This window comes from Papio anubis, chromosome 5, assembly GCF_008728515.1.
Source record: "Papio anubis isolate 15944 chromosome 5, Panubis1.0, whole genome shotgun sequence".
NCBI classification, from domain to species: Eukaryota; Metazoa; Chordata; class Mammalia; order Primates; family Cercopithecidae; genus Papio; species Papio anubis.
This window is the reverse complement of record NC_044980.1, coordinates 46426031-46436944: the sequence shown is the minus strand read 5'-3', so window position 1 is coordinate 46436944 and position 10914 is coordinate 46426031. Positions and strand designations below refer to the sequence as shown.

The following is a 10914-nucleotide window of genomic DNA, read 5'->3' as shown; positions in this document are numbered from 1 at the left end:
CTCCAACACGAATTCATAAACAATATCCACATGAACTGAGCTCCAGATAGCCCATGTGTCTGGGGACCTAACTCCTTTTCCTGATGTTGCTGTTTAAGAAACTGATATGATCAAACATTGTAGAAGTTTTATGTGTTTTACTTATGCTTATCATTAATAGGTTCAGGTGGCTTTTCCAAAGTATAAACTACATATGGCTTGGTTTTCTTGAAGTATCCTCATCTATACAACGAAGGAAAATCCTCTGCAGCCAGGAGACCTGATGACAGAAAATGATACCAACATAAAATTACTCTTAGACCACACTGAACGTTATAGCTCATTAGAACATCAAAGTTACAAGATTGGGCATTATTAACCACAAACACTGCAGGAAAGATTTGGGGAACTGACAAATGCCAACATATAATCTTTCATTCATTATTTCATATCTCAAAAAATTAAAAAGGAATTTCAAGTTATGACTTTTTCAGCCTTAAAAACAGGAAATTCTGACATATAATACGGATGACTCTTGAGGACATTATGCTAAGTAAAATAAGTAAATCACAAAAAAGACAAATATTGCACAATGTCACTTATACGAAGTATCTAAAGGATTCAAATCTGTAGAGACTGAAAGACTCAAGATTCATCCATGTTGTAGTATGTGTCAGAATTCCCTTCCTTTTTAAGGCTGAATACTATGCCATTTTACGTATATATCACATTTTGTTTAGCCATTTATCCATCAGTGGATGAGCATAACCAGTGTCAACCAAAACTGTCCCGAGAACACCAGGCCCTATGTCTACATACTAGAAAAATCCTGTTACCTTTAGTACCTAATATAATGCCTGATTCATAATAATCATCCATTTGTTGAATACATTGATAAGAAAATGACTCAATGAAAGCTCTTTTTCACTAACTATTCTCTTTTTTATTATAATTTTTCTCCTAGATGCTGGTGACATCAAACTAACAATTATCTCAAACTCAACCTTCTAAATATCCTTCCGTTTTGCTCTCCTTCCCTATGCCCACTAGAGCTCAGTTTGGACCTCTCAAATGGACTGGCTCTCCAATCCATTATTGAGAGATAATGGATTATCTCTCAAATGGACCGGCTGAATATAGACCAGCTCTTCCTGCCTCCAATGCCTCCTGTCCATAATTCATCATTCACGTCTTTGCCACCATGATTTTCCTGAAACAGAAATCTCATCAGAGCCTCTCCCTCTTAAGTACTCTGCAAGTCACCATTCCTAAGAGTTGAAGATGAGCTTCACTCTAAAACAAAAACCCTTGCATGGTCTTCTGTCAGCTAAGTTCTTCAGCATGCCATCTCCTACCATCCTTTCCATGTATAATATTTCTTGATTATACCCAAATTATGCCCCATGACCAAAATGTGTAACACTCTCTTTGACACTTCCCTGCCTTTAAACTGCTATCTTTTTGTCTGCAATGCCATTCTCTCAACTGTTCCACCTTCCCTCCTCCTCTCTACTCCCTGACCCTGGCCCCTTCTTCCAGCCTCACCTTGGTCCAAATCACCTCAACTTCCATTTCAATCCTACAGTCCTAAAACAAATGAGTTAAAGGTAAGGCTAGAAATGTGGCAATGATTTAGTAGACTATTAATACTTAACTCTGGATTTCAGTGAAATTTAAGGCTAGAAAGACCCTTTCTAGGTCATCAGAGCCATTTCTCTTCTTCCTCAAAGACTGCACCTTTGCAGCTAACTAAAATAAATACGTAAATAAATTATACAACTTCAAGGAGCACATACATTTTGTAGACCACTCAGGAGACTTTAATGATGTATAACAAACCTGCTTGTTAAATTATTGTTTAAATTCCATAAATTCTCTATTCTGAGATTTAAATTTATTTCATCTTTTTAATTCACAAAGAAGCATGAGATGAGATCGTATATTTTTAACTGGAAGATTTAAATAACCTCTAAGTTCTTGCCTCCAAATTGAATAATTCCAGATCTTTTCACCTTTTCTTGTAGGTCTTACTTTACAACCAATTCATTATCTTTGTGGCTGTCCTCTGAACCCTCTTCAAGTTTTCACATTCCTCTTAAGATTAGGAGTCTTTGCCATGCTGCAGACTTCCAGGAAGGGTTTGACAAGTTGTCTGTTCATTAAGAAGATTACCTCATAGTCCATACACATTATGTTCTTCGTTTTATACCCCAGCCTTAACTTCACCTTTCAAACCATGATGCCTACACTGCCAATCCACTGCACTTTGGTTTCCTTTTTGTACTGATTTTTTTTTCCCCATTGCTTCCAAATATAATCAATTAATGCCTCCTCCTCCTTTCGCTTCCATCGTCTTCAACTGTTCTAATTTCACTTTATCCTGATGAAGCCATAATCTGTTTATACCTGACTGCCCCTCATATTTACTGAAGTAATACTGAATTGGAAATTTGTCTTCCAAAGCTGCCATTTGCAAATTGAGATAGTTACTCTTTAATATAGCAACACTAATAATTATTATGCTAAATACTCTAAACAGATTATCACTATTAAGAGTAATATTAATAGTAGTAGTAATAAACATGCAACTGTGGTGTTTATATTAACTCATTTATCTTTGCAACTACACTGTGAGTTACTCATTTGCATCACAAGGTTACTAAAAGGGGAACTGAGGTACTGAGACCTAAGTAATTTATTCATTGTTTTGTATAACAGTGAATTCAGGCAAGATTCAAGCATATTTCATGACTTTCCTCAGAATCTATATTCCAGTATAGACATTGAGAAAACCAAAATTTACTTAGAATCAATGTTTTGGGGAAAAATATACTTTTTTGTATCTTTAGAATCTTAAAAATCCAGGGGAAAAAATGAATTTGGATCTCTTGCTGCCCTGGGAAAAAAACTGCAACTAAATAGAGAGATAAGTGAGGGGAGAGCCAACAGACTGAACACTTCTGTCTGCAAAAGGAATTACTAAATTGCTAGAGGAAAGCTCTGCTCCAGACCTTATTAGCAGAAGGAAGCAAAAGTGATGCCTTACTTGATAAGATAAGCAGAAGCTTACAAGGATAAGCTGATAACCAAGACAGCTTTGAAATTCCCTCAAGCTTCTACTTGCTTTTTTTTTTTTTTTTTTTTTTTTTGAGGCTAAAAACTACATTAAGGTTGCATTAAAGTAAGTATTTTATGAAGTTTGCTAGTGAATTACAGATGTAATTTATTTTTTCTTCAATGATATTTCTATTAAAGTTAATATACAGATGGTGGTAAGTTCTTATTTGATTTTTTAAAGCTATATTTTATATAAAAATTTAATAGAATAGAACAATAATATAATCTCTGCAATATTAATGGGATAACCTAGGAGTGAATATAAATGTTGAAAGAATGTTACCGAATCAGTCCTGAATTTCCCTTGTTGCACAGCAGAAAATGCATGCTTAGACTTTCAGCACAAAATAATAAGCTTTTCAATTCAACTGACTTCAAACAAATACTACCTGAACGGTTATTAAATGAAAGACAGTCTATTTAAATTTAGCGTTATTCAGGGGCAGAAATTATCAAAAGTTTTTTAATTCTATCAATTCAACATTTGATAGCAGGACCCACAAAGGGAATGAAATGCTGCTCTTTTGTTCTGCTAATACAAAATAATTAAGTGCACAACTTCAGAAGGTTTATAGATATAAAAATGACTCTAAGTGTACTGTAATTTTCAGATACATTCTTATTTTTTGAAAATAAATGCCACATTCAGCATTTTAAAATTATCATAACATCTCTAGGCCTTTGGAAATCTTCAAATAGTAGGTATAATAACACTGTCGTTTTGTCAACAAGTTCCCTCACTGCTTCACTTTTCCTCTCTTTACTTCCTCTGTTTTGGGAACTTACATGTTATCAATTTCTCAGAACCTCATTGACCAAGTACAGACAATCATGCCAATTTCTAAACACAATTTGTAAAATTGAAATCATATTTTTGAATAACTCAATGTGGCTGTGTGTGGTCTGCATCGTGAAAGTTTGTCTTGACACCTGGTGTCATGGGTCCTTAATTGTATACAGCCTAATTCCTTCTGTATTTTTTTTTTTTAAGCTGGGGATTCACAATCTTAATTTTAGACTTATGTATAGTAGATAGCAATTTGTGGTTATTTCTTAAAAGTATGTATGACAGAAATTGCCCCATGTTCTTGTTTATTAATGAAATAGCAAGAAAATCTGAAACTGTCTCATTAATTTCCTTCTATTCCCAACGAATCTCTTTTTGGCCTAAAAAGTGGTGACTAAGTGTAGTTAATTTATCTCACAATTTTAATTCCTTAGTTAAAAAAAGATTTATTTCTAAAGCTAATTTGTATTTGTTTGAATTTTAATACAAAGAAAAATAAAAATATTTTGCCTTACAGTTTTGTACTTTTATTGGCAGTGTTTTATTTGGATGTTTTGCGTAAGTGGAAAAAATAATCATATTTTGTATATTGAAGTTTCAAAAAGATAACAAATAATTTCTGTCTCTTCAAATTCTATGAAAAAACATTTTTACCCTTTTAGTAATTAAAGGAATATAAATTTAAACAATAAAGACATAATGGTTATTTCCTGTTATATTTTAAAATATTTAAAACATAATACCCATCATTAACGACAAAAATGAGCAATGCAATGGGTACAGGCTTTCCTTAAGGCAGCTTCAAGAGTCTTGAAAATGCCTTCACACATTGCAGAATTTATCACAAAGAAGCTATCAGAGATGTTTCCAGTGATTTTTACACAAGTATGCTCCCCATATTACTATAAGCATTTTCAAAATATCAAAATAAGTCTTAGTGCACAATTAGAAATTGGTTGGTTAAATGCTTTAACACCCATGAACACAATGTCCTATGCATTTATAAACCAAATATACCAAATTGGAAATAGTGGTTATTTTATTAGTCCATTCTCATGCTGCTAATAAAGACGTATCCAAGCCTGGGTAATTTATAAAGGAAAGAGGTTTAATGGACTCACAGTTCCACATGGCTGAGGAGGCCTCACAATCATGGCCAAAGACAAACCAAGAGCAAAGGGACGTCTTACACGGCAGCAGGCAAGAGAGCGAGTGCAGGGGAACGCCCCTTTATGAAATCATCAGGTCTCATGAGGCTTATTTACTTTCACGAGAACGGCTCAGGAAAAACCTGCCCCCTTACCTCCCACCTGGTCCCTCCCACAACATACGGGGATTATTACAATTCAAGGTAAGAACTGGGTGCGGACACAGAGCCAAACCATATCAGTTATCTATGATTAGATACAGAAAATTTTTATTTTTTATATGACTTACTTTAATTGATATTCAAATATTCCCTAGAAAACTAAATTTCTTTTATAATTAGAAACTTTTTAAATTAAGGTGTAATTAGCTAGCTAATTAAGAAAATTAGAACAAGTGAAGGTACTTACATTTTTATGCCTTAAACTGAAGAAAATCATAGGCTGTTTTAAACATTAGTGTCATTTTTATTCTTCTCATTGTGAAGAAATGTTATGAGTAGAAGAAAGAATCAAGATTTTAAATATTGATATTGGTAAATTGAAATGAAACACTTTTTCTTTCCTAACTGAATTCACTTCACAGTCTTTAAAAGTATCTTTGCCGTCCCTTACATAAATATAGGCCCCTAGCTTTTTCTGCAGTTTATGTCCTTAGCTTTTGTCTTTCGTTGTCCACACCACTTTCAGGTGTTTTTTTTTTTTTTTTCTATGTGAAAATTTGTGGCTAAACTCATAATTGATTCTCCATCACCTTCAAAGAAAAGAAAATAATTCAAATTCTTAACATGGCAGATTTGGCCCTATGTTTCTTCTCAACCCCATCTTATCAAATATTGAATACTACATTGAAGAAATTTCCTCGAAAGGTCAAATAATTTCATACATTTTGGGTTTTGATGGGAAAGATTATCTTGCTCTATCACCAGCCCATTTCACTTCCATTTTTCTTTTCACTCTATTCTTATTTGTTAATTTCTCTTTCAAGCGCCTACATCCTGAATAGTCCCTCCTACACCTGACAAATGTTTGCTCAATCCTTGATACTTTCTTCTCTTTATTGGCATTTTCCATATTCCAATAATTGTTTATATACGTGCTTATTTTTTTTTAATAGATTCACTATGGCTTTTTACAACGAACACTTTTTTAATTTTTGCACTTCCATCACTTTGCATAGTGTCTGTCATTGCTCTTGTGCTTTGTGGCCACTATGCGGTACAATAAGGGTTACTTGAGCACGAGTACTGCAAAACAATGACTGTCAAACTAATAACTGAGAAAGCTACTAAGTGAATAACAGGTGAAGAGCATAGGCAGTGTGGATACACTGGACCAAGGGAAAAGTCCCATCCCTGGCAGGACAGAGCAGGAGGACAGCATGAGATTTTCATCATGTACACAGAATGGCAGGCAATTTAAAACTTATGAATTGTTTCTGAAATTTTCCATTTATTGTGCTTGGACTATGGTTGACTATGAGTAACTGATACTGTGAAAAGTAAAACCCTGAATAGTGAAAACATGGATAAGGAAAGACAACTTTAATAATTTTTAATATATTAAAAGTAAAGATTTTGTTAACAGGTTTCTAAATCTTACATCTGAAAATGTCAAATAACAAAATACAAATTTGTTAATAATTAGAAAATGTGCCCTTAAAGCTAGTACGAAAGAGAAAATGTGTTAAAGCTTATATAATTCAAGATAAGAGAAAAACTATAATTCTGTGTTTTTAAACTCAAACCATGTAACAGATAAACTCCTCATATTACTTCCATTATGTATATTTAATAATAAATTTTATGGATAATACCACATATGTAGGATTATCAGAAGGCAAGAAAATGTGCCCCAGTATCAAACTCTAGAAATTAATTTTCTTCTCCAACCCAAAATCACTCCATAATTTTAAGACAAATGCCTTATGACTTTCATATTATATTTCACTATATGGAAATTCATATGCTCTAATAGTAAATAATACTTTAGTAAATGTCCATAAATCACTCTATTTCTTCTTTGTAATTTGTGTGTTTTATTTATTTAATTTCTTTAGAGATAGCGTATTGCTCTGTAACCCAGGCTTGAGTGCTACTGCATGATCCCACCTCACTGCAGCCTCAACCTCTGGGGCTCAATCAATCCTCCCATCTCAGCCTCCCCAGTAGCCGGGATCACAGATGCACACCACCCGTGCAGTTATTTTTTAATTTTTTGTAGAATGAGGTCTCACCATGTTACCCAGGCTAGTCTCAAACTCCTGGGCTCCAGAGATCCTCCTGCATTGGTCTCCCAAAGTGCTGGGATTATAAGTGTAATTTTTAAATAAGTGCCATGTACATTTTCACAGATTGCCCTAGTTTTGTAACAGGCCATTAGGCATGAGCGGGGCAGGAGAGGGTTCTCCCCTAACCCACTAGAAATGTCAGGTGATGATTCCACAATTATTGCTTTGCCTCTCTTAAAAATGATAATTCGCCTACCAGGGAGAAATCTCCTGATGGTCCACACCTGTTAACATCAGAAGTGTTAATTGAATGCAGATGTCAGGGAGAAACAGCTTCTGGGCATGCCTGTAAAGAGACAAAAATGGTGAAGTATGGTATTCCAGGTACACTCCACTGGAAAAAGCCTCAGATGGGCATGTGTATAACTCCGTGAACACACTGTGTTTGCTTACTTCCCAAGGGTAAGGAGGGCTCTGCGCATGTGGGAAGCTCACCCTAAGGAAAGAATCATGGGAAAGAGGCAAGCTTATTAAGTCCTAGGATCAAGGTTAAAGGCTCTTTTTTTTTTTTTTTTTTTCTGTTTTCTTTTGTCCTTTTTTCTCTCTTGGAGCTTCAGGCGTCTGCTTGGGTCTTTTTTAAGCGAATTTTCCTTTCCCTCCTGTTTTAAAGCCTTTTAAAATAAACTTCCACTCCTGCTCTGGAACCTGCCTCTCTTTTTCTGCTTTATGCCCTCAGTCTAGTTCTTTTTTCTGAGGAGACAAGAACTGAAGTTGCGAGGGACACATAAGGATACACTATAGTAACGGGATAACTCAGATCTCTGGTAACAGTTTCAAGGCATTGGTAGAATACTTTACATTCGGAAATCCAAATAATTTTTGTTTTAGGTTATCAAATTTGTGACCCAACATAATAAAATATACTGTTGTTTCTCTCCCTTTCAGTTTGAGAATTCCTAGAGGAAACCTAGGTATTAAAGAAGTATGATTATTAATGTTAATGATTACATAATTATTAGTTATTGTTTTTTTTCATTGTGGAAAATGAATTTCAATTCAGATTTAGCAACAGGCATTTACTTATTCTACTCTAATGGCATTTCGTTTAGTTTGTTTGTGGCAGGGGGAGTGGTAACATGAAAAAACTAAAGGGCTTCTGTGATAGGATTTTAAAATATTCACATATATTTCTACTTCAAGCAATAATTATTTTCTCTGTTCACATCAGATACAGACTGGGTGAAACACAGTAGAGAGGACTTATTTCCTGTTAATAGGTATTATTTGACATTTTAGCTTTAATGCTGGAAAATAAAAGCAGTTTATAATGTCCAGAAGTGCTTTTTCTTTTTTGCTTACAGAGCACTTTAGTGTCATGTTAAGCCTGAGGCAGGTCTGTCTAGAATTGTGTTTACTGTATTCTTTTCAAATGCAACACAGAACCTTATCACTTATCAGTGCATAAAGTCTAACAGATTGCAGACTCAAATTTCCCCTTCCAGGCAATGTTGGGTTTCACTATTGTTTGCCATGATAAAGGTTTTCATGAATTCTACAGCTTAGATTTCTGTCTTGTTTTCCTTAGCATAACCCTCTAGGCAACCAATCAGCATTTTTTACCAGCTAGAAATTGCTCAAAATGTTACTACAAAAGCTGCTTTAAAATTCTATGCCTTGCTTTGACTCTTTCTTTCTTTTCAAAGTTATACTAGGTAGTTTCAATTAGATTGAAAAGAAGTAATTAAATATTTTCCACAGATGTTGCTACTGTAAATGAGGTTGCCTGAATTTGGTGAAAGAAATATGTCCCATAATTCAGATTTGGTTTGCCATTTAAAAAGTGTTGCAGGAGAAAACTGTCTTGGCCAGGTGAAAAGTTGACTACGCAGTATGCTAAATTGGGCATATTGTATGGCCTCTTTTAGAAAATTTAGACAATTGTACAAATGTATTAGCTAAAGACTCTAGCTAATTTGTATTAGCTAATATATTTGTATTAGCTAAAGAATACCTTAGGGCTTGGGTGAATAACTATTATTCTTTTCAGCATAGAATCGACAATTCCAATTTTTAGATGCCATCCAAATTGAATAAGCAATTTACGTGGACTGAATACTTGTAGTTGACTGAACTGTTATTTTCAGTCCATTCACATACTCCAGATTTTGCAAGCCCTGTGGATTTGGCCACCTAGTTATTTCTGTAATCTTTCTCTTCCACACTGGCCTGCTTCTAATACCTGAGATGAGGGCCTTCCAATTTCTTGCCAGGCAGTTAAATAGTCTTTTTTTTAACCTCCAAATAATCTTCATGTTGCTCGAAGCACATGCCTTATAAATCCCTAATTTGATCATATCATTTCCCTTTTAAAATCCTTTAATGACATGGTGTCTCCTACACAATGAAATCCAAACCTCTTAGGATGACACAGCATGACTTTCATGATCTGACTCTGCCAATGTTTTAAAATTTACCTCCCACAATGCCTTCTTAGATCATCTCTCACCCCAAAACAAATATGCATTTCTCCAGTGTATTTACTTCTTTCTTCCTCATTCGAACGGTTTTGCCTTTTCATTTGCTATTGCATACATAGCCTGAAATGGTTTTTCCTTATTGACTATCACCCGAATATCGGCTTTATTTTCATCCATTATGTTTCAGTTCAAATGTGATTGCCTATAGGAAGCCTTCACTAATATTATCTGAGAAGGTCAAGGGTATTTTTATTCTGTGTTTCTACAATGACTGCTACACCCCTGGGTTTTAGAATGCATGTGTCATATTGGTGGAATTATGATTCAACAAACACGCACACACAAACACGCATTGCACTAGATTGTAAACTTTTGAAGATTTATGATATTTGGCAGATGGAAAGAATTTAATGTATCTATTTTTTCAGTAAATAGAGTAATTGTTCCACCATAAACAAAAATTAGGAAAATTTTTGATGACTTATACTCCACACACCAGTGTACAATATCCTAGACATCTTCATTCATAATCATTCATTGAAAAGCTATTTATTGAGCACCTCCAAGCATATATCCTTAAAACTATAAGAACACTGTGTTTCTCTGGGTATTTGTGTTTCTCTGGGTAATACAAGGGGGAATGAAATGAACTATAAGATGCTATTCTACACAAAGACTAAGAGTATACGATTCTAAGAACCTTGTCAATGCCTGAGAAAAAAACTCACAAAATAAATTTTTTCTAAAAGAATCCATTTTTTATGCCTGGCATGGTGGCTCACACCTGTAATCCCGGCATTTTGGGAGGCCAAGGCGGGCAGATCATCTGAGGTCAGGAGTTTGAGAGGAGCCTGGCCAGCATGATGAAACCCCATCTCTACTAAAAAAATACAAAAATTAGCCGGGTGTGGTGGCACACACCTGTAACCCCAGCTACTCAGGAGGCTGAAGCAGGAGAATCACTTGAACCCAGGAGGCGGAGGTTGCAGTGAGCTGAGATCGCGCCACTGCACTCCAGCCTGGGCAACAAGAGTGAAAATCCATCTCAAAAAAAACAAAAAACAACAACAACAACAAAAAAGAAGCATCCATTTTTAAATTATAACGAATATTTTACAAAATTAATCATATCCCTTCATTTTATTAGCAATCTCATATAGATGTAATATATTCATTTTA

The 10914-nt window shown here is 34.7% G+C and overlaps 1 long non-coding RNA gene across 2 annotated transcripts in view; it reads left to right on the top strand.

Moving 5' to 3' along the window:
• Positions 1-569: 569 nt before the first annotated feature.
• LOC110743456 overlaps positions 570-10914 on the top strand; it is a 48579-nt gene continuing 38234 nt past the window's right edge. The window contains exon 1 of one of the 2 annotated variants that reach the window (XR_004183710.1): positions 570-5234. This is a non-coding gene — a long non-coding RNA (uncharacterized LOC110743456). The remainder of the gene's footprint in view (positions 5235-10914) is intronic. The other variant, XR_002522541.2, reaches the window with a different exon arrangement.